Consider the following 24,294-nt stretch of genomic DNA (forward strand, 5'->3'; position numbering starts at 1 on the left):
AGGGAGCAGGTTGGGGGTCTAAAGCAAGAACAATTCCTTTCATGTGTAACCACCATTACCCACTTGGTGTATATTATTCTAGACTATTTTTTAAAATGTATAAGTTTTATATTAATTTGTATGTTGATTTCTAAAACACAACAAAATATATTATATTTTTACTTCTCATGGATTTCCTCTAATGCATATCATAAAAATCTGTCACATTCTACTTTTCTCTTGCATACAGCTATGTATACTTTAAAAATTTTGTTTACTTATAAATACTGGTATAATATTATAGTTGTTCTTTTCTTTTTACTTTTTAGTTAGAAAACCATAAACAACAGAGCTGAAATGGCTCATTATTTCAAAACTTAAATTATTCTTTTTGACATAAAAAGGCATTCATGTACGTGGTGAAAAAATTAAATAACTACCAATAAGATTTCATAAAAAGTAAATATCAGCTAACCTTATTTTCTTTTCTCAAATTGAACTGCTGTTATAGTATCCTGTGCATATTTCTAGAAATAAAGCTGCACAATTCATGATGGTGTATACGCAGCTAAAGGTGAAGCATACTATATGGAATATTGTGTACCTTGCTTATTCTCTTTAACAAAATATCCCAGGAAACCTTTTGCCCATTTCTCAGGCCATTTTCTATGCACATTGTTTCTAAAATGCTCTAATAAGACTTCCTAATATTCAGAGTTCACCTTAGTGTTCCTGAGTACAAATTCAGCTCACACAAATCCACCAATGTAAAAAACACAACATCACCTTGATGTTGGATTTTGACTAAGGTGTGTTTGTTGTAGAAACGGATGATTTACATTGAAAATTTGTACCTTAGTCTCAGCGTCATAGCCACAGACCCAAGTTTTATCCCCCATGATCAGATTTCTTAAAAAGCTACAGTCTGAAGCTGAAGGACTGCACAACTTCAATGAAACAGACAAGTGCTATTTTTTTTGTTCCACAGTGAAAAGACATGAAACACATTTTGTAGTTATTTGGCTCATGTTCAAATCTGTTAAAATGTTTTAACAGAGCCTTATGAAGAGTCATAAGGGATATTCAGATCCTCAGAAACTTCTTTAATAGTCAATCATCTGTTTGATTGAACAATATTGTTGAACAATATTTCAACATTCTCTCTCTCTCTCTCTCTTTTATGTTGAAGGAAGTCCCAATCTCTCCTTGTCTGTAACTGATTCACAGCTACTGCAAAATAACTCGAACCAATGTAAATTGTCTTTCTGGTCACTGCAGCATCACCATAAACTAATTTTAACATTTTATGTGTTCCTTTAGTATATTTTTGCAGTTTGAAACAAAATTTTATATTAATGTGTTGTTTGTGATCTACAATCTTGGCACAATTTACAACACACTTTCTCTCAATTGTAGCTCACAATCAATGGACTATACTGAACAGGTTGAAACTTACAAGCACTGCTACTAAGGTTTGATTCCTGCTTCTTGTATGGAAAAATCCCCGTCTTTTTATTGAATGGTACTCAGCAACAGCATTCACCGTGTTTGTTTTTTGATCATACCTCATGTATAGTCTGTGTTTAAATCCCAGCTCTATTACTTACTAATTCTATGACCTTCAGTGATTTATTTAACTTATGAGTGCCTCAATGTCCTTATCTCTAAAATGAGGATGTAAAAATACCTATCTTATTTTGTTGCAAAGATTAAGTGAGCTAGTCCACACATTATATTTGCCACAGTGCTTTGCACAGTGTTCGCTAGCTGGTAATGTTAGATCAGCACTTAGTACTATTAAATTATATAATTTTCTTGTATCTCTGTAATGATATTATTATTTTGTCAACACGTAGAAGTCTATATCATTCATTTTTATTTTGCTTTTAATACACTTTTTTTTTGTACTGGGGATCGAACTCAGGACCTTACACTTGCGAGGTGGGTGGGGGCACCACTGAGGTAAATCCCTGGCCCTTTAATAAACGTTTTATAATGGAAAATTTTAAATGGACAAGAATGAAGAGAATATCATGACACATTACCCCACACCTGTCACTTAGCTTTAGAAATTATCACCACGTTTACAAACTTGTTTCATATATCTCCTCCATTTTAAAATGGTCATCTTAAAACCTATTTTAAGAATCATGTATTTTACACGTAAGTACTTTTCAGTTTAAAACTGAAATGTTTTAAAAATGTAACTTTTTTCCCATTATCACATCATTCTTTAATATTTAAAAAATCTTATCTATATTCAAATTTCTCTAGTTGGCTCAAAAATGTTTTCTTATAACTGATTTATTCGGGTCAGTTTCAAGTGCAATCCATACACTGCATAGGTTGCTATGCATTTTTATTTTTTTCCTATAGCAGTCTCCCCTTCCTTGTCCTCATTTTTGCCATTGACTTGGAGAAACATGGTTTTATATGATGCCCCATATTTTGACTTGGCTGGTTGTTTCTTCATTGTGTCATGTAATGTGTTCCTCTATTTCCCATATTTGTCATATTTGGTGGTTCAATCTAGAATCTTGAGCACATGTACTTTCTAGGTGTCACAAATTGCCATTTCATGGGTAAGAGTTATCTTTCTAAAAGTTGCACTGTGTTCCTCTGGATGGATGTGCCATAATGGATTTAGTCATTCTATGGATAGCACTACACAGAACTGCTGTGTACAAGTGTCTTTGTACATTTGCATGAATATTACTGGTGTGGGAATTCTGTGTCAAATGGTAGACTCCAGATACTGCTTAAACATCAAATTCAAGTCTCTTATTGTTCTTTTTTTAAAAATTAATTTCATTTGTACATTTTAGGGATACAATATAATGACATTCATCTTTGGAAATTTGCACCTTTACATAATCTCTCTTGGTTCTTATTTTTTCCCCTTTCCCCTGCCCTCCCTTCAACCTCTCCATCCCTCCCTATTTACAAAGACTTTCTTTCCATTTTTTCATTGTCTCATATTAATTCCATTCCCTTCTTTCCTTTCCCCTACCCCTCTCACTTCCCCTGCCCCTTTGCCCCTTTTCTTCCTATTTCACATTATCTGGTATGCCTTTTAGTCCTGATTTATACTTTCAGTTTCTCATACTAGAGAAACTATGTGGTATTTGCACGTGTGTCCTATTTATTTCACTTAAGAGTATCATTTCAGTGTACATCCATTTACCTAAAAATGTCTCTAATTTCTCATTTTTTTTATGGCTGAGTAGTAGTCCATTTTATACAAAAAACCCAAATTTTCTTTATCCAGTCTCCAGTTGATGGGCAATTGGGCTGCTCCCAAGTTTTAGCTATTACAAATTGTGTTGCTATGAAAATGGGTGCACATATATCACTGTGGTATGATTCTTTTAATTCTTTGGGGAAGATACCCAGCAAGGGAATAGCTGGGTCAAATGGAACTTCCAGTCTTAGTTCTTTGAGGTATCTCCATACTGATTTCCACAGTGGTTACACCAGTCGACATTCCCACCAGCAGTGGAGCAGGATTCCTCTTTCCCCACAGCCCCGAAGCATTTGTTCTTGGTTGATTTCATGATATCACCCTTTCTTTCTAGGGTGAGGTGGAATCTCAGCATTGTTTTCATTTGCATCTCTCGAATGACCAGTGATGTTGAACATTTTTTCATATGTTTATTTGCTATTACTACTTATTTTTCTGAGAAATGTCTGTTCATTTTCAGATGCCCAATTTTGGATTGGATCTTTAAATTTGGGAGGTCTGATTTTTTTAAAGATCTTTATAGATCTTTGTCTGAGGAACAGCTGGTGAAAACTTTTTCCCACATTGTGGGTTGTCTCTTCACAGTGTTGGTGGTTTCTCTTGCTGTGCAGAAGCTTTTTAGTAAGAAGAGATCCCACTTGTTGATTGTATGTGCTAGTTCACAGGCAACTGAGGTTTTTTTCATAAAATCTGTTCCTACACCAATGTCTTCAAGAGTTCTACCTAACCTCCGTTCTAGCTGGTTCAGCATTTCTGTTTTATTTTACTTTTTAATGTTTCATTTAATTTTATTAAATTCTTTTATTGGTACATTGTAGGTATACAACACAATTATATTTCTCATTGGGAATTATACCTTTACATGATGCATCTTGGTACTTATTTTTTCCCCATTCCTAGCCCTCCCTTCATGCCCTCCACCCTTCCCTATTTACAAAGACTTTATTTCCATTTTTTCCATTTCTCATCATTTTTCCCTTCCCTTCTTTCCTTTCCCCTGCTCCTTCCACTACCCCTATCCCTTTGGACCATTTCTTCCCATTTTGCATTATCAATTATTCATTCTAATCATTGGTACATTTTAGGTATACAATATAATGATATTCATCATTGGAAATTTGCACCTTTACATAATCTCTCTTGGTTCTTGTTTTTCACCCTTGCCCAGCCCTCCTTTCAACCCCTCCAGTCCTCCTTATTTACAAAGATTTTGTTCCTATTTTTCCATTTTCTCATATTAATCCCATTCCCTTCTATCCTTTCCTCTAGTGCTCCCATTTCCTTCCCCTTTGCCCCTTTTCTTCCTATTTCACATTGCCTATTATACATTTAGTCCTTATTTACACTTCCAGTTTCTCACACCAGAGAAACTGTTCGGTATTTATACCTGTGTGTCCTATTTATTTCACTTAAGAGTATGGCCTCAATGTGCATCCACTTAGCTATAAATGTCTCTAATTTCTCATTTTTTATGGCTGAGTAGTACTCCATTTTATAAAAAAACCACATTTTCTTTATCCAGTCTCCAGTTGATGGGCATTTGGGCTGTTTCCAAGTTTTAGCTATTACGAACTGCACTGCTATGAACATGGGTGCACATATATCACTGTGGTATGATTGGGTCCTTGTGCTTGCAGGGTGGTCGGCGGAAATACTGAGCTAAATCCCTGGCCCATCAGGTTGTTTACTTGAGCTCACTCTGCTTTCCTAGTAGTAGTATTCACTGCTATGAATTTTCCTCATGAGACAGCTTTCATTGTGTTCCATAGATTTCAAAATGTATTGACATTGTCATTGAATTGTAGATAGTGTCTGATTTCTTCTTTAATTTGCCCTGTTACTCATTGGTTATTCAGAAGTATGTTGTGTATTTTCCATGTGTTTATGAAATTCTTGTGGTTTCTATTGTTATTGATCTCCAATTTCAATGTATTTTGGTCTGATAATATACAGGGGATAACTTAAATTCCTTTGCACTTACTTGTTCTATGAGCAAGTATGTGGTCTATTTTGGAGAACGACCCGTGTTCAGCTGAAAAGAATGTGTATTCTCATTTTGTGGGGTGGAACACTCTGTAAACATCTGTTAAGTTCATTTTGTTCAAGAGTTTGATTGATTTCTAGTATTTTGTTGCTTATTTTTTGTCTAATTGATCGATCTATTTGTGCCAGTGGGTTATTGAGGTCCCCCTCTATGATTTCATTAGTGCTTATTTGATTTTTCATGTCCGTTATTATTTGTTTTATGTAGTTGGGCACACTAGTGTTTGGTGGATATATATTGATGATTGTCATCTCTTCCTGTTGGATTGTTCCCTTTACAAGAATGTAGTGTTCTTCTTTGTCTGTCTTAATCAGTGTTGGTTTGAAATCCACTTGGTCTGCAAAGAGGATAGCTACTCTTGATTGTTTTTGGGTTCCTGTTGCATGGAATATTGTTTTCCACTCTTTAACTTTCAGTCTATGAGGTTCTTTTTGAATTAAGTGTGTTTCTTGTATGCAGCATATTTCTGTTTCTTGCTTTTCAACCCATTCTGCCAGGCTATTTCTTTTCATTGGTGAATTGAGACCATTAACATCGATGGTTATAACTGATACGTATTGACTTATCATTGTCATGACTTTTTCTTTTTTGTTGGATTCTCCTCCTTTGTGTTTAATTTCTTGTCATACCTGATGGATTCATTCTGCTGGGCTTCCTGGTGTTGTGATCTTCATTGCCTTTTCCTAGGATATTGTCTAAAGTTTTTGAGGGCTGGTTTGATATTTATGAAGTTCCTAAGGTGCTCTTTGTCATGAAAATATCTTATTTCTCCATCAATTTTGAAAGATAGTTTTGCAGGGTACTTCAATCTGGGTTGAAGTCTGTTGTCCTTAGGGCTTGAGATATACCACTCCATGCTCTTCTTGCCTTGATGGTTTGTGTTGAGAAGTCGGCTGTGATTCTGATGGGCTTTCCTTTGTATGTGATTTGTTTCTTTTCTCTAACTGCTTGTAGAATTTTGTTCTTCTATTGGGTTTCTGGAATCTTAACTATTATATGCCTATCTGTAGATTTTTTTTGATCAAGGCTAGTTACAGTCCTATATGCCTCACTTATCTGTATGTCAAGTTCTTTTCCCCTGCTTGGGAAGTTTTCCACCATTACTTCTGTGAACAGTTTTTTTTTATGTCATTTGCACTCTTCTGTTCCTTCATTGACTCTGATCAGTCTTATGTTATTCTTCTTTGCATCATCTAGTGGCTGCTGGATTGATTTTTCATGGTTCCTTACTATTTTAAAGAAATTTTTCTTTTCCTGGTGATTAATTGCAATCTTATCTTTTATATCTGAATTTCTGTCCTTACATTGGCTCATTCGGCTGCGTAAACTTTCAATGGGGTTTTTAATCTCCTGGAAATCCATTTGTATCTGTTTTATGGATTCCATTTGTTTCCTATGTTGGGATTCCATCATGTTCCTCAGCTCCTCCATTTTTTTATCTGTGCCCTCTCTAGATTTATTAATCCTGTCTTGTGCTATGGGCAAATCTCTGCTGTTATCCGAGAAATTATTTCTGATTTCATTTTTTCCAGATCCTCTTTTGTTGCCATTTCAGGGAGTCCAGGTCATTGAGTATCAGATTGCTCCATTTTGTTTCCCTTTTGGGTTGCCTTAGGTGATCTGGAAGTCTGGTTTTGAGACTTGTTTATGTGTCTTCTCATTTCAACAGATGCAGCCTGCTGTGCCTTTGTTGAAGCAACTTTTTGCTCACCAAGTGGTCTACAATTCTCAGCAAGCCACTGAGCAGCCTTTTCACTGCTGCTTACCAGTATTCTAGTTCCTTGGTTCAGAAAAATGTCCTTCTCGATCCCTAGCTGACCTGTTGTCTGGGCGGGCTTCTGGCTGGGGCCTTTGCACACTTGGGATGGTATCTAGATGTGCCTCTGCCTAGGGCCCCTATGTACCTGTTGTCCAGGAGGGACTTTGGCTGGGGGATGTGCACCCTAGCTCCTGTTGTGTGAGCAAGCTTCTGGCTAGGGTCTTGCACACTTACTGATTGTATCAGGGTGAACTTCTTGCTGTTGCTTGTATGCCTGTGCAACTCTTTTCTAGGTGGGACCCTGGCTTGGGCTGGTGTGCCTGAGTCTCTGGGGTTGCTGTGGAGCCCCAGTTGGGATCTGCTTGCAGCTGTGCCACTCTGGTCCACACTGCTGCTCCCCCAACTAAGGTGGTCTGGTATGACTTTATTGCAGAGATTTTCTTCACTTTTCCAGTGGGCTTCAATGTTCATGAAGGAGCCTCAGAGAGGCCCTCTTTCTGTTGTTCACTTGTGCTCTATCTTCTGGAGCTTAGAACAATGTCCTTTATGACCTTGCAACTCTGGGATGTGGATCCAGGTAATGGCTGGGCACAGATTTGGGGTGTGGGGTGTGTGGTGCTGGTGCAAGCATGGCTCACCTCCTCAGCACTGGGTTGGGCTCTGCTCCTCAGTGCCTGTGGGCAGTTTCTTATTTTTCTTTTATTAAGTTCCTAAACCTTTTTCAGTTATAGATGATTGGAGGACAATGTAGACAACATCAGCTAAACATTTCATGTACAACTCAAATTGTAGAATATTAAAGCTAGGACTCTAATACTAATAATCACAAATAGGGAACATGGAAGTAGATAGAAGAGTAACAACAGAGATTCAAGTCAATGTGGCCCAAGTAAACAACACAATCAAAATAAAGACATTGCAAGCACCAAAATTGATTTTATCATCATTTTTTTCTAACTATAATTTTATATGCTAATTTATCAATTGGAAATAGAGAAAAATAGAAATAATACAACAATCATATATTTACTTAAAGGTAGCTGCTTTAACATTTTGATTTTTTTTCTTTGTAATGCTTTTTGTGTAATATTAACTTTTTTATATTTCTGTTCATATCTTATAAATAATAAAATAAAATGTTCTTTTTTCACTTAACAGTATATTTACTCCCAAGTTATTATGAACTTTCTGCAAATATAATACTTGACAAATATATCTAGTATAGTAGAATGCATTTATTATAATTAAATATTTCTATTATGAGGTATTTATTTACTATCTACTAAATATTCAGTATTATAAGTATTTTATGAATATAATTATGATTCAATAAATATTTATTTTGCTTTAATTTCTACCATGTGTTTACACCAGATATAAAACTATACATATATTTTTAGATGTTCTTCATAAGCCAAGGAAAGGAAAAAGGAAAAAGAGGTAGAGGTGGAAGAAGGATGAGCTGTATGTAGTAGGAAAAGACAAATTAATCTGCTGGTCCAGTGGTCCTCAAATTTCACTGTAAGAATCACCCAGAAGCCTTAAAAAAAGCTGACTCTTGGGCTTCACTCCCCTATTCTATGGTAACATGTCTGAATGAATCCAAAGTCTGATGGTATTCAAACAAATTTCTGACTGTTTGTGACACACACTGGGAAAAGTTGCCAAATCACTTCTTCAGGCACAAGTGAGCTGGAGATCATGGGCTATATGTGTTTACTTACCACGGAGCTTGGTTAAGGTCTAGTAATGAATGATCCAAGGCTAATGCAGCCTGGTGCTGTTGGCTCCTCACATCCATGTGTTATAAAAGCACTGCTGACCTGTAGGGGCAGTTGGCTCAGTTGTACCCTAGTGTCTGAGGAGCACTTCTTTTTCAGCCATCTCAAATTTTCTCCTCTTGCTGCCTTGATTCTGTGTACAAGACCAGCATTCAGCTGGTCAGACTCCTGCAGGTAAGGCTGCCATTTGCCTCTCTGGAGGATTCGTCTATGATTTGTCCAGATGATTTGTGGTGACACTGTCATATATACTGAGTTATGCCATGAGGCTTTCTGCTGATGGAGTGTGTGCTTTTGAGCAGAACATGCCCTTTATAAATCTTTTTTTTAACAAAAGCTTCAAAAATTTGTTTCATTCATTGAAGCTCATAGCAGTGTCCTCATATCAATAAACTTTGTGCAGGAAAGAGGGGTTGCTTGATGTACTCCTCTGTCTTTGAAAACCACTGAGCATAGGGCCATCTATCCATCCAGTAAAGAGCTTTAATATTTTTTCAGGCAACTCTATAAATTATAAAAGGATAAATGAAAGTAGCAATAATCCAACATCCACTATTTCCAGAATTAAAAAGGCTCATGAATGATGGCAGTCAGGTAACATAGAACTTGCCACTCTCCTCTGCTACCATGGGCATTTTGATTGTTGAAAGCTTTATGCTAGCGCCATCCAATAGAACCTTCAGGAATGATGGAAAATATTCCATAATCTGTAAATCCATTGTTTTCCACAAGCAGCTATAGAGAACTTAGTATGTGGCTGGTGTGACTTAGGAATTAAAAGATTATTCAATTAAATTTAAATTTAAATGGCTATGTAGTTAGTAGCTACTATATGAGGCAGTGTATCTTTTAACTATCCAGCAGATATTCCTTAAAGGTTTGAGTTAGTTTTTAAGAAGCCCAGCCAGGTTGAGTTTACAAAAGTGGTCTTATTTATTATAAATATAATTCCTTTCTTCTAATCATGCTCCCAAAACTTGAAAAAATTATCACAATTGCAACTAGGTATTCATACTTTGAGTCTAAAAGATGGTTCTAATTTGTTTTTCATGTTTTCTTTTTAATCATCCACTGTTCTATAGTATTGGTACTCTGTTTCCTCTCTTTCTTTATTTTCCCCCAAGTTTCTTCAGCACTTTAATGCCTTTCTGTTCCCATAGGTTCAAGATATATTATTGAGTGAAGCATGAAGTTCACAAAATCATATGTATTGTTTCATTGGATATGGTAAAAATTCCCTTTTTACTAGGTGGGATTACTGTTGATTTTTATTTTCTTCTTTTAACTTTGTTTTATCAATTCTCTACAGTATTTATGTAATATTGCTATTATTTCATAATTTTAAATTATTAAAGTAAAACTTTTAAATTTTTAATTCTCTCCTTCATAACAAAGTTCTTGTAACTTCTACTTTCTTTTTCATTTAGTCTTCTTGTGAATATGCTCAGGAGCTCTCCATGGACCCAAGGCCTCATAAAATACAAAACAAAAAGAACTGGATGGTGGGAGGGGAAGGAGAAAGGAAAGAAGGGAAAGGAAAAATTATGAGAAAAGAAAAAGATGGAAACGAAATCTATGTAAATAGGGAAGGGTGGAGGGGGTGAAGGGCACACAGGTAATGGGAAAAAAAATAAGAATCAAGATACATCATGTAAAAGTACAAGCACCCAATGATAAATGTAAATGTTATATACCTAAAATGTACCATTAAAAGAATTTAAAAAAAAAGAACTGGAAAAGAGATACAAAGTACATTAAATTTTCTTTTATTCACACATTGAGTCATTTTATTATCTTTTAGGTCTTGAAAAAATAGCTGTGTCTTTCTTTTCATATGGGCATTACAATATGTATTTTATTACAGCCTCTATAGGGCCAGGCCAAGTAAATTGCCTTGAACTGCACAGAAGTATCTTGGACTCTAAACCTCTAAAAGAGGGGGGATAAGGCACCTTTTCCTCTATACCCAAATGTTTTCAAGAGGCAGAACACAAACTGTAGCTCCCTCCACCAACCACATATGAAATAAGCAAGAGAATTCCTAGAACATTTTGCAAAATCATGAAGAAATAAAGACCTTTATGCATCAGTGAAACCAGCGCTGGTGAGGGTGAGAGTTCTAGGCTGCTGCATTTTTGAACTCACTGCACTAAGTCCATGAAATGATTTACTTCCTGTTGTATATAAATGAGCAAAATCACACTTAATTTTACATGCCTCACAGTGATATCATTTCTATGCTAGTTCTACTGCTTGCAATTTAAGATGGAGAAGGCTTATCTGAATTCATTTCTTAGATCATTGCTTTGGTGCTTTCAAGATTTTATCCAAGCATGACTTTTATAACCTTGTGGAAATTGCAGTGATAAAGGATGTATCAGCAATTTTCAAACCCATTTCTTTCTGTGAAGCCATCTCTTAGCCTCCCTTACTAACAGAGCAATGGAGAAAACCACAGGTCTTTTTCACTGTCTTCATTTTTAAGGAGCTGTGTTTTGGTCAATGAAACACACACTATGGAAAAAAGGCCAACACAAACTTTGTGCTGTCTTTTCACTGCACAGCTAACTAACCTTGATTAGATATAAAGTAAGAGGCTGGTCTGCCATTTTATCCCATAAAATTGTTTTCAGAGGAATTGGTTGTAATGGAAATGTCAGACCCTTTAAATGCTAAACCTTTAAATACTGCACAGGCATATGGATATGAACATAACTTTGCCCATGCGTACATTTTTCTGTGCCATGTGTCAGAACTAAAGAAAATGAGATAGGGAAATAAGCTAATGTTCTGGAAAAAATGACTGAAATAATTCGATATGATGAATGGATGGACCCCAACTGCTTCATCTTTTTTTTCTTCTTCTTCATCTTTTTGGTAAGGTCTACTCTTACAGCTGGGAGGCCTTAGATAAGTCATATAATTCTGTCAAGCCTCAGACACACATGTAATTAGCAATTAGATATTCCTCTTAGAATTGTGGTTAGGAATATATGAGGTGATGCATTGAGCAAAGTCTAGTAAAGTGTCTAATAAAGGTTCCATTTCTAGTCTTCTCAAAGTCAATTATTCTACCCACTATTCAATCCTTTACTTTTACTCTTCAAAATGTCAGGCAAAAAAAATCAACAATAACTTTGATATTTTCTCTTGTAGTTCTGAGTTTTTATGTGGAATTTCCATCTGTCCTTAAGCTCCTGGATTCAAATTTGATATATGTCTTCTTTTGTCGTATGATGGTATTAGAGCTGAGAACTGGGACTCTCTTCGGTCCCAGATTTATCCAGTCCTTAGGGACAGAGGTCCTAAAAAGTCATTTGTAATGTAGGAATGATGTCTTTTATGTTGTTCTGATCTGACACCTCATATTATGAAGCATGTCACCTGTGTGACACTGTGTACCTCACTTCAGCAGTGGTATTACTGAAAATAGTGATGATGATGATTATAATACTTTAAAAACATATATTGAACATGTATTATATGTCAAGATCCATTCTAAGAACCATAATGGAAAACAGGATGGAGGTTTCTCAAATAAAAACAAAATCTGTATGATCTAGCAATGTTGCTTCCGGGTATATATCCAAAGAAAACGAATCAGTATGTTGAAGAGATCTCTGCACTTCTAGTCTCATGGAAGTGTTATTCACAATAGTTAAGATATGAAATCAACGTAAGTGTCCACCAACAGATGAATGGATACAGAAATTGTTACACATAAACACACACATATGCACACTGGAAAATGATTCAGCTTTAAAAAAGAAATAAATCTGTCATTTGCAAAAATATGGGTGAACCTGGAATGCATTATGTTTAGTGAAATAATCCAGAAACAAAAAGATGAATGGTAGAGGATCTCATTTCTACCTGAAATTTTTTTAAAAAATGAAATTATAAAAGCGGGAAGCAGAATAGTGCTTACCAGGGCCTGGGGGTGGAATAGGAAATGTGAAGATTTTGGTCAGATGATATAAAATTTCAGTTAAGTGAAATGAATTCTGAAGATCTATTCCACATCATGGGGGCTGTTATGGCTTGTGTCTAGATGTCCCCCCAAAGCCTCACGAAGTTGTGAGGTGGGGCTAATCTGGAGGTTGCTGAACCTAGAGTGTATGGTGCTGGGATTAAGAGCCTGTGATTACTAAACCACTACACATGACTGAGTGGTTGGTTTGGCACCACCCTAATCCTGGTAGTCTGAGTAGGATAAAAGGGGCAAAAAGATGCTGTTAAGGTCTCTTGTTGCTTTTGTTACTGTGTGGGTGCCATGAACTGTTTCTCCTCTGCGACACTTCTCTGCCATGAGCCACTTGGCCTTGGAGCCAGCCAATTACAGACTGAAACATCTACAAACTGTGAGCTAAATAAACTCTTTCCCTTTTTAACTTTTGGTGTGAGGTATCTCTTCTCAGAAACAAGAGAAAAGTAACTAACACAGGGACTGTCATTAGTATTAAGATGTATGTTTGCAAATTGCTAAGACAGTAGATTTTAAATATTCTTATAAAATGCTAAGAATGTGAGGTGATAGATTTATTAATTAGGTTCATTTAATCATTCCACTATGTATATACATATCAAAATATCACATTATAGCACAAATACATATAATTTTCATTTGTCAGCTATGTTACAATAAATCTGAGAAAAAAGATTTATTATACTATAACATTATTATGTTATTCAGTGCTTCCACAAACCCTATAATTATTGATTTTTTCTTTCATATTGGGGGGGGATCCATTTCAGATCCTTGAAAACACTAAGTTTATGCTCAAACATTGAACTAAAGCCCAGGATTGTAAGTATTGGCACTAACATCTGTAATTTGTTGATGAGGAAGAAGACTGATTACAAAGCTAGTGAATAATCTAGATAGGATTAGAATGCTCATCCCTTTAACTTCAGCTCCTGTAATTTTAACCACCACACCTGAGGCCTCAGGCAAGACAGGGAAGGATAATTATGATTATGATGATGATGATGGTGGTGGTGGTGGTGGTGATGATGATCATATCAGCAGACATTCATTGAGTACTTATGGTGCTAGACATTGTACTAAGTACTTTCCATTTATTTTGTCGTCTAACTTCTACAATACTTCAGTGTGGTGGTTTCTATTACTATAATCATTTAACTTAGGAAAAAACTTACTTAAATACACTAAATAAATGCCTAAAGGCCACAGGGCTAGCAAGTAATGGAGCTAAGATTTGAATCTAAGTCCTGTATGGATTAAGCCAGTTTTTGTCATATAAAAAATTGAATAATAGAACCTGGACAGCAGGTGTTGATTAAAAAGTAGGGCTAGTATTTATCTGCACTTGTTCTATATTGAAATAAACAATTGTTGACACACTCCCCATTGATTTATGGTCTTTGTCAGAGAAAGGAATCTCTGTTTCCAAACGAGCACTGAGGATGCATTAAGCCTAGAGAGTAGAAGCTCTTTATCACTAGTGAGACTTCTAGATTCTTCAGTCTTCTCTTTCTCTTGGCCTAAGCTAAATGCTTTGAAGTGGGTCATGTTTCCCATGTAGGATGAGATGATGTCCACTTGCTAACTGTTTTCCACCCTTGCTTCAATTATCAAGGTGAGAGGTCTGAACCTTCACTCTTTAATGGAAGTGACCTAGCTACATGTGTTCAGCAAAATGAGGCTTTTGACACTTGCCAGATGTTAACAATAATTACTCATCACTTGTCAAGCTACTCTTTTTCAGGGAAAAGACAGTAAAGGAAGCGCATAATGCTTTTCAACCTGTAGCAAATGTTCTAAGGCTAGGGATTCAGCTCAACAACTCAAAGTGGGACTGTGGATGTGTCCTACGCAGATCTCCTCAACATACACAGGATTACGTGATGCACATGTTTGAGCTGCAGGGAAAGTCTTCACTTGGCCCATATTCTCAACACTAGGACAAAATGTCCAACACCTGTAAGTTAAAGGAGGAAATGATTTTTAGCTCAAAGTTTCAGAAGTTTCTGTCCATGGTTAATTCCCTCCAAGGCAGAAACGGTATGGTGGAAGGGCCAGATGAGGAAAAGCTGCTCTTCCCATGGCAGCCAGGAAGCAGAGAGTGAAGGGAGGAGCCAGGGACAAGAATACACCCAGGTCACAACTCAGTGACCCACCTGCAACCAGGCTCCACCGCCTCACAGAACATTCAGCCATGAATTCATGGAGGGATTTATCTTCTTGTAGCACTCCCATGATGCAATCACCTTATAAAAGCCCCATCTCAAAAATACCTGAGACTGGACAGGGGATTTAGCTCAGTGATTTGACCGCTTGCTGCACAAGCACAAGGACCCGCGTTTGATCCCCAGTACCAACCCCCCCCCCCCAAAAAAAAACCTGAGACCTTTTTTTTTTTTGGTACTGGGGACCAAACTTGGGTCCTTGCACTTGTGCAGCAGGTGAAACTTGAGACTTTTGAGGGACATTTTAGATTAAAACTGTATGGGCCAAGGTTGTAGCTCAGTGGCGATGCATCTGCCTCGTGAGCACAAGGTTCTGAGTTCAATCCCTGGTACCAAAAAACAAACAAACAAAACAAAAAACAACAATCTCCCAAAAAACTAAAACTGTAATAATTATCATCTGCATAGATAGATCAAAGAGCTCTCTTAGGGGATTTTAGACAATAGGAGAATTAATGCTTCACACTTCAATTATATTTGGAGCATTTACTCCCAATTGAAGTATACACCAAAATCAAAACAAATAAGCAAACAAAAAACATTATGAGACAATTCAAAGGCCAGAGGAGAGCTTTGATTAATTATTTAAATGTTATCCCAGTTAGGCTGGAGTTTTCAAAAGGTCAAAGATCATATCCTTCTCACACTGAGTAATCTCATCAACTGGTAATGAAAAACATAACACATGTCAAGCAAGTTGAATGGAATTTTCTACAGTGTAAGTTTATCCTGGAAAAGGAATTGAATGAGATGTCAGTAGTCTTGAGTTCGAGTTAATCGTTTTTGGTATATCCTGAGTCACTCAACAATTTCCTCACCTAAAAAGCAGGGATAACAATATGCATTTCTCAGAATCAAAGGAAAAATAGATGTGAAGATATTTAAGGATCAAAGTAAAAACATGAATTAGGATATGCCATGTACATGTACCTCCTCTGCACAAGAAATGTAAACATTATATATGGCAAATAAAAAGAAAGAGGGTCGAGGGATAGGTGGAGGTGGGGGGAGAAAGGAAAAGAAATGGGACGAAAAAAGGAATTAAGATGTGTTATGTACATCTACCAAATTCCCACAAGGAATGTAAACATTATGTACTACACAAGTATACTAATAAACTAAAATTTTTAAAAAGTAATATTGTAGTACAAATGATCACTTTTTAGTAAAGCGGATTAGCACTTGCTCTGGTCAAGGTGTGAGGAGGAAAAAGCTGAAATAAATGGGAAGTTTTGGTATTTATTATTTGTGACATAAAACATATGCCAACATATGCCAATAGTTTAATAAAGTAAGAACTAAGCATGTTAGAATGAGAGGTTTCTCAGTCATAAAAAACAAGTGGGCTTGTGTGAAAATATTGACTCCTCAGTAAGTTCTTTGAAGTGGACATGCAATTATTACATATCAAAATATTATTTTGTTTTCTTTATAACTCACTCGTTCATTGTTCCTGGAATGCTAGAAGGGGGAGCATTGTCTTGCTCACTGATGTACCCTAGGCCTTAGGGCAATATCTGAGATATAGTATAGCAGGCAAGAAATCAATATTCACTATATAAATGATTTATCTTTGAAGACAAGGGACAAAATGGTTAAATTTCATATGTAATCATAATTTTTAAGAAAATTCAAATGAGATAATGCACATTACATTACTTCTAAAATATTAAATTGTAAAAACTGATTGATAACTGTGGTCCATTGAAAAACCTTGTTCTGACGATTCATCACATTAACTCAAGGAAAATAACACAGACTGAATGAGTTATCAGCGTAGTGTTTGGTTATATGTTCCTATTTCTTTGAAATTAGAAAGAAACTTTAGAACTAGTTTAAATACTTTGAGAAATTTGGTATGATTGCCTCTGGTTAGCACAGAGTAGTAATTAAGTCTGCAATTATATGTTCAGATTTTCAGTTTTCCTGTATGTGCATTTTGACAGTAATTGAATAAGGCAGTATTTGGAATATCCATTCTGAAATTGTTTCACAATATTTTATTATATGCCAGATTAATTTGTTAAACTCACATAGCAAATAAAAACTTAAGCACTGATCCAATTAATCCACCTGTGGAAACTTTCTGCAAAGATACCTTAGCACAGAAAACTGAAGATGATGGCAAAGTGTCTCGAAAGATTAAGGATAAAAATAGGGGATGGAGGAGAGCCTGATGGTAAGCCTTGGTTTTCCTTCTTCCAAGTTAGTCTTTATTTCTCTCATTAAATATCATTTACATCAGGACAGTAGAAAGATGAATAAACATTGTCTGAATCTTGAAAAGGTCTTGGGAAAATAAATTTTCCCTATGGGTTTCTCTTGTGTGTTGGTAACTGGCTCAGTGGTGTGTGTGTGTGTGTGTGTGTGTGTGTAGTTTAAGTGGCATGGCCCAAAGCAGAATGACATTTAAATAGGCTATAGCTCTCTTATTTTTATGTATTCCAGTGTGCTTTACAAAAAGTAAATGAATTAGAGTCTCCTTCACTCTGATAGAAACTTGAGATGAGAGGTATAGAAATACTAGACAGAATACAAAATCCTCTTGAGTATAAGTACTCTCTCTTGTGAACTAACAGAAGGGTAAAAACTTGCTCTTTTGGGGTGAACAGCCTCTTTATAAAGCACTGTATGTCTGTTAGCTTTTATTACTATAGGTTAATTCATTCATTTATGTATTGTCACTCAACAAATACTCACTGATACTTATAAAATGGCCCACAACTGTGGTAAGTGCTGAGGACAACATGGAGAGCAAAATTAGAACTGATTTTAATCTCATAGAATATAAAATCTAGTGGAGAGGCCTATGTCAACCACATAGCTCTCAAGGTATGTAATGAAACTCCATCTAAGATAAATATTGTGAATTGCTGAGCTGCATAAGAGCTTGCCAAAGGAATATTTGGCCTTGTCAGTGAGGTCAGAGAATCTTCCCTGAGGAAATTTTGGGATTGAAAGCAGGATAGAAAAACTGAGGAGTTGGAATGTTGAATGAGATTAGTGAGTGTGGATTAGGAGAGGGGGAAGCATATGCAAAGGTTCTGAAGTGGGAAGAATTAAGGTTGAAGCAGAACTTGGGAATGAGAACACAGGAGAAGCTGGAGAGGTTGAAAGAAATGGATGCATGGCAGCTCTATACAAGAAAGCACCATTTTTGGGGTGCTGATTATGTGCTAGGTACTCTGTTAAGTTCCTTATTACATTAATTATCCGAATTGTCATAAAGCCCCATAAGCCATGTACAATTATAAATTTCACTTTACTGACTTGGAAACTGAGGCATAGAGAAGGCAAGACTGGGGCTAGTGGTAGCATTCTGGAAGTGGTAGAGTCAGGATTTGAAAGCACTCCTGCTCTAAAGTTACTAATACACACTAGCCATGGAAGGGCAAAGCATGGCATTTCCAGATGTTGGTGTCAGGACTTGTATCATGGCAACATGTAGGGATTCAGATGAGTTTTAGAAACTTCATGAATTTTATAAAATTACATGAAAAATTCTGCACATGCAGTGCTATGGGAAAAGAGTCTAACAGTTTTCTCTAGATTCTCAAAGGGATTCAGAACACCCTATACATTGAAAACAATTGATCTAGATTATTTAATTTTTTAATTTCCCAATTATGGTAGATTCACATATAATCACAAGAAATAATACAGAGATTCTGTGCACCCTCCACTCAGTTTCCTTTAATAGTAAAATTTATGTAAATTTAGAACAATATCACAACCAGGAAACTGATATTGACAAAGTCCAACAACTTTATTCTGATTTTATCAGTCTTCGTGCAGTCATTTGTATGTGAATTTTGTTCTGTATGATTTTATCCTGTGTAAGTTTATTTAACCACCATCACAGTCCAGACCTGGGACAGTTCTATCACAAGGACTGTTTGTGCTATTCTTTAATCAAACATATCCAAGCCCCTCCTCACCGATATGTTTAGATAATCTTCAAGGAAAAGAGTTTATATATTATTCTGTCATTATTTGTCATATACCTCTTGAAGTTCTTTTTAACCCTTGACACTTTTCAATATTAAGTGATTTATTTATATACAAAGAGTGTTTAATGAACAAGATATCTCTTTTGGCTTTTGGTTAGCTATTTCAAAATAAAATGCATACTGCAAAACATAGGTAAAGTCTTCTCCAAATGAGAAAATTATATTTTTAAAGTAAGAGATGACATTTTTTGTGACCCGACTATTTACTATCTGATCACTACAATTTGAATGACTTCAATCTCTCATCACTTCTTAAATCATTGCAACACTGAATGCTAGCTGCCATTATTAACATTGGTATTGTTTTTCATTTTTGATATGTCTATCATGAGCCAGTTTTGCCATGTTCAGATACATTTCCTCCAGAGAAGTTAGAATAATCTTTATAAAAATAAAACCCAGACATATAATTTCGGTATTGATTAGAGTTCTCTAGAGGAATAGAATCAATTGAAGATATTTGTATAATTTGCAAGGGGATTTGTTAGGTATCCTTACAGGATCAGAGGTGGGAGAATCCATAATAGCTGTTTGTGCACTGGAGAACTGGAGGATTGAGTAGCTGCTCAGCCCAAGAAGATGGAAGCTGCAGAAAAATAGGGATCAGGGATGCAGCACCAGTTGAAGATCAAAGAGCTGAAAGCTCACTGGAGAATTGCTGGTATGAATCCGACTTGGAAGACTGAAGAAACTGGAGACTGATATCCACAGGCAATGTCAACAAAAGATACAACCACTCTGGAGCTTTTTGAAAATATCATGCACTTCCTTCTTCTTTCCCTTTCTGTGTTCTATCCAAGCTACAGGCCTACTGGTGCATGCTAACCACAGCTGAGGTGGGTCTTTCACCCCCAGTTTGCTGGACAGCACGCCAATCAAATCTACAGACACTTCCAGTACTGTGCTTTACTAATCTGCTAAGCATTTGTTAATCCAGTTAAGTTGCTGTATCATGATTAATAATCACAGTTTCCTTGCTTGAGACCCCTTCATGGCTCCCCTTGGCTTTCCAAACCAACTCCATCTCCTGCACCTGCCAAACCAGGCCTGGCCCGGGTTCCCTCTATCCTCTACAGGTCCAGCTCCAGGAAAGAACTCATCTCCCTTGGTCCATTGTGTATGCCACCCAGATGCTTCATTGTGCTCTCTTTACAGCACTGCAGAATATTTAAGTAGTTGGGTTGTGGGATCAGGTTGATCTAAAACTAGCCCAGTCTGTGCCAATTAGTAAATGTGTGACATTGGACGAGTGAGGACATCCTAATTTCCATTTTGATATTTGTAATAATGAGGATCACATGAAGTTGTAAGGATAGAAGAAAATAACAGGGGTAAAGCACAGGGCATGTCACGGAGCATCTTTATTCCTGTAATGGCTCTTTCTGCTTCCCTGTGGCACAACATTAGTCATGCTTGCCGCAGACCAGCTGCAGTCCATGCAGGGTAGGAAGGGGAGAGGTCCCGGGCCGGCGAGTGAGAAAAGAACCTTCACAAGCAATGTTCAGTTTCCCTCTGATAAGTCTCAGGGTCTGATTTATTTTTATATCTTTAAGCAATAGCTAGGAGGCATTGGGCGGAACATGTTTACATTGTAGGTTGCCTTAGCAATTTCTATAGAAGTAAAGGTTATTTTTTGCTAAACAGAGTATATTTTTCCTAAGCTGATTCATTTCATTGAACATCATGAATACATTTTAAAAATTACAATTGTCCCCTTATTTACCCACACCTAAGCAGAACAGAAGGTAACTTAATCAAAATCTCTATATCAGCAGGGGTACAAGCAAGATTTAATTAATTAAATGTCAAACTTGTGGTCGTCAGCTGGCCCTTGAGAAACTACACAATGGTTAATATAGTTTGCTATTAGCTCTCTTTTTCTATACCTCTATTCATCTTACTTAAGTGTTATTTGGGTTCATGGTCCATGAGCAGGAGATGTTTACAGTACTTTGAGAAAAACTGAGTAACTTGCCTCCTTAATGTATTTATCTGTCTTAACTTTCTTTCTATTTCCCATTTCCCACTGTTTCTTACATCTAAAATCTGTCCTTTCAGTCTCTTTATAAGACCCCTTTAGTAAAAAGAAAGTCATCAATAGAAGAAAGGAGTTATAGTAGCGGGAAAACAGAGGGAGTTTTAGGAGAGGTTTCTTTAGAAGTGAGTATGGCAATAGAACTAAGAGAAACAGGAATTTGGGACTCTTGAGCCAGATCAGATTTCAATACATCATTGCCAATTTGCCTCATGGAGAATATGTTGTTAGTCACAAACACAATGATTCCTGTGACCAGCGTAACAATTGTAAACATTAGGGCAAGAAAAAATAAAACATGAGGGTACGATGTGTTCCCTTCTTTTCCCCAAGCTGAAACTTTGTCAAGCAGCATTGGAGGTCAGTCGGGCTTCGCCACATGCTATCTAGTGAATGATAACTGCTCCTAAGGACTATGCCTCAATTCCCTCAACTCCCAGTGCCTTCCACAGTGTAGGGCTTTAGAGGTAGATAAATGAAAGAAATAATCCAAAAGAGGAAAGAAAATCAGGTCTCCCATTACTCCAATGTTTAATCTTTTTGGAGTCTGTCCTTCACTGTCCAGTCTTGAGACATTTGTAGAATGACAGACATATTCACCTTTAAATGCATTCATTTCAAATCCACTAGAAATGATCATGATTTCTTACAGTTTTTCTATATTTACATGTTTGTCCTTCAACCATGGAGAGTAAACTGAATCTTTGAATAAAAGCTTGATTTTTGCCTGAGTGAAGAGGCACGGGGGCAGGGAAAAGGGAGAGACTATGTCACGTGGCATCTGCCAATCTGATTTGGAGGCTGTGCCATCGTGTATGAGAATGAGAGTTCACAGTGGGCTTCCCCAGATGCATTTGCAGAGGCAAAGTGAGGAAATGAGGTGAATCAATTGGTTAGAGATTTTAAGATGAGAAAAACCCTTAACTCTACTTTAGAAATTTAAAAGCCAATCCTATTAGGGACTTTAAAGTTTGTCCCACTATTGAGGAGCAGGTGCATGTCTACATATCAGAATCTCCCAGAGATTATTTTCACTCCAGTTTACCTACAGTGGAAGATGTTTTGTAAGATGATCTATCATGGTCAAGAAAGGGGCTATGAAACTGACCTCATTTAGTTTGAGTTCAGTTTCTCCCACTCATTCATTGTCTGATTTTGGGAAAATTACTTAACCTTCCAAATCATGGCTTTCTCCTTCATAAAATGAACATGAAATAATATTCATATCCTGATTGTGAAGGTTGAATGAGATGATTTGGCCTAATGGTTTAGGAAAAAATGTTCAATGACCAATATTACTAATATTAAAAATATCAGCATTAGTATTAGTTCTGGCTATGTTTAACCACTTATGAGTCCAATTATTTAAATACAAGATGATCAAGCATTGCATATTTTTCATTAATTTTTATAAGATAGTAGAACAGGAAATATAAAAATAACAATTTTTTCAAATTTATTCAGTACAAGAGTCAACTGGTTGAAATGACACCTGCTCCAGTAAATGCTTCAAATAGTACATAAACAAACATACTGCCTGAGTGATGCTTGGAGTAAACTAAGTGATTAAAATGAAAAGAAGAAAATGTAATAACTAACTTGTATCAAATACTTCTTGTGTAATAGAGAAAATACTGTACTAGGTGTTTCTGAAACTACTAGACATTAACATTATGACATTATGATATTTACTCCTTTCAGTAATTCCATGACATGAACATTATTATTCCTATATTGTAGATGAGGAAACTAAGGCTCAGAGTTTAGGTAACTTGTTCCATGGCTATTCAGATGTAGAATGTTACTTAAATTGTACGATTGCAACCAGCAACGGTTGATTGCCCTTCAGGTTTTCTCCAACCTTGGATTTGGGCTATTTTATTGGGGGGACACTTAATTTTGTGAGATTATGTACTTTACATCACACTGAATAAAGTCACTGGAATTTCAAATACATCATTTTTGAGCTTGCACGTTTACAAGGGACAAATGGAAGGAAATATTTCCTACAGAGAGAACAGAGCCAGGGTTTCTCTTTTTGCTTTGCTTCTGGATCTGCTGTTTCTCTGAGTTACCTTTGACTTCTAGTCTTTATCAAATCCCCAGTTAGTTTCACCTTTCAACCTAATTAATGGTGGATTTCCTTCTTCTGGGGACTTTTAGCCTCTCTGGGCCCTTCTGTATTCTGTAAATGGCCAAGACCTTGCACTCCGGGTAGAGTGTCCAGAGGCCACACATAGATTCTTGTTCTGGACTCTGTGTTCCATACTAATGAAGAGGGATGCCAGTGCTGTAGATGGGCTGAAAGCAAGTGGCAGAATTTCTTTTGGTCACCTGTGACCTATTCCTGTTAATGCCACTTTGAGACTATGAGTGTAGACAGTTCCTAATTCACAAATGGTAGGCAAGGGAGCCAGCCAGTGAGGATAATTCCACCTGGCACAGAGTCTTGTGTTTTGAAGGGATCTGTTGTTGAGAGACTTCTGAGAGGAAGTGACCTGGGATTTCAGGCTGTATCTTGGTGGCTCTTTGATCGCTGGAAAAAAGAAAGTCCTTTAAGAAGTAGTAAGAATTTTAAAGGCATTACAGAGTAAGAAAGTGATGTGCCACTTCTCCTAAGCATACACACAAGAGAAATTCTCATTAGTGGCCAAGTGCAGGAGCAATCAAGCATGAGGATGTTCAAGGGTGTGTTGTTTGTAATAAGAATTAGAAACCACCCCACTGGTTGTAGACAGGCAGGTCTGCCCACACCCTACCAAGGTCCTGAGTCACACAGAACAGGCCAAATCACCCTGCTGCACACAGGCAGCCACCTTGTTCCACACTACAAAGATGCAGAGGACACCAGACCACCAGACCACGGTACTGAGTCCCACTGCTCCCGGCCCAGAGGCAGGGGCTTCTGAGCCACCGTCCCACTGCTCATGGTCCAGAGGAAGGGGCTTCCTGGACAACATCCCTCCCACTGCTCCCAGCCCAGAGGAAAGGGCTTTTGGGCCACCTTCTGTCCCACTGCTCCTGGCCCAGAGGAAGGGGCTTCTGGGCCACCATCCCTCTCACCACTCCCGGCCCAGAGGTAGGGGGTTCTTAGCCACTATCCCACTGCTCATGGTCCAGAGGAAGGGGCTTCCTGGACAACATCCCTCCCACTGCTCCCAGCCCAGAGGAAAGGGCTTTTGGGCCACCTTCTGTCCCACTGCTCCTGGCCCAGAGGAAGGGGCTTCTGGGCCAC

General features: G+C 37.1%; 1 long non-coding RNA gene across 2 annotated transcripts in view; it reads left to right on the forward strand.

Annotated features, from left to right (window-relative positions):
• LOC110351098 (uncharacterized) overlaps nt 1-22,365 on the forward strand; it is a 71,838-nt gene extending 49,473 nt beyond the window's left edge. For both annotated transcript variants that reach the window (XR_015438787.1, XR_002398141.2), the window contains 2 exons: nt 9,965-10,031; nt 10,232-22,365. This is a non-coding gene — a long non-coding RNA (uncharacterized LOC110351098). The remainder of the gene's footprint in view (nt 1-9,964; nt 10,032-10,231) is intronic.
• Nucleotides 22,366-24,294: the final 1,929 nt, after the last annotated feature.

Source organism: Heterocephalus glaber, unplaced genomic scaffold, assembly GCF_053883595.1.
Source record: "Heterocephalus glaber isolate CG9 unplaced genomic scaffold, H.glaber_assembly_v1.0 deba00001463, whole genome shotgun sequence".
Classification (NCBI taxonomy): domain Eukaryota; kingdom Metazoa; phylum Chordata; class Mammalia; order Rodentia; family Bathyergidae; genus Heterocephalus; species Heterocephalus glaber.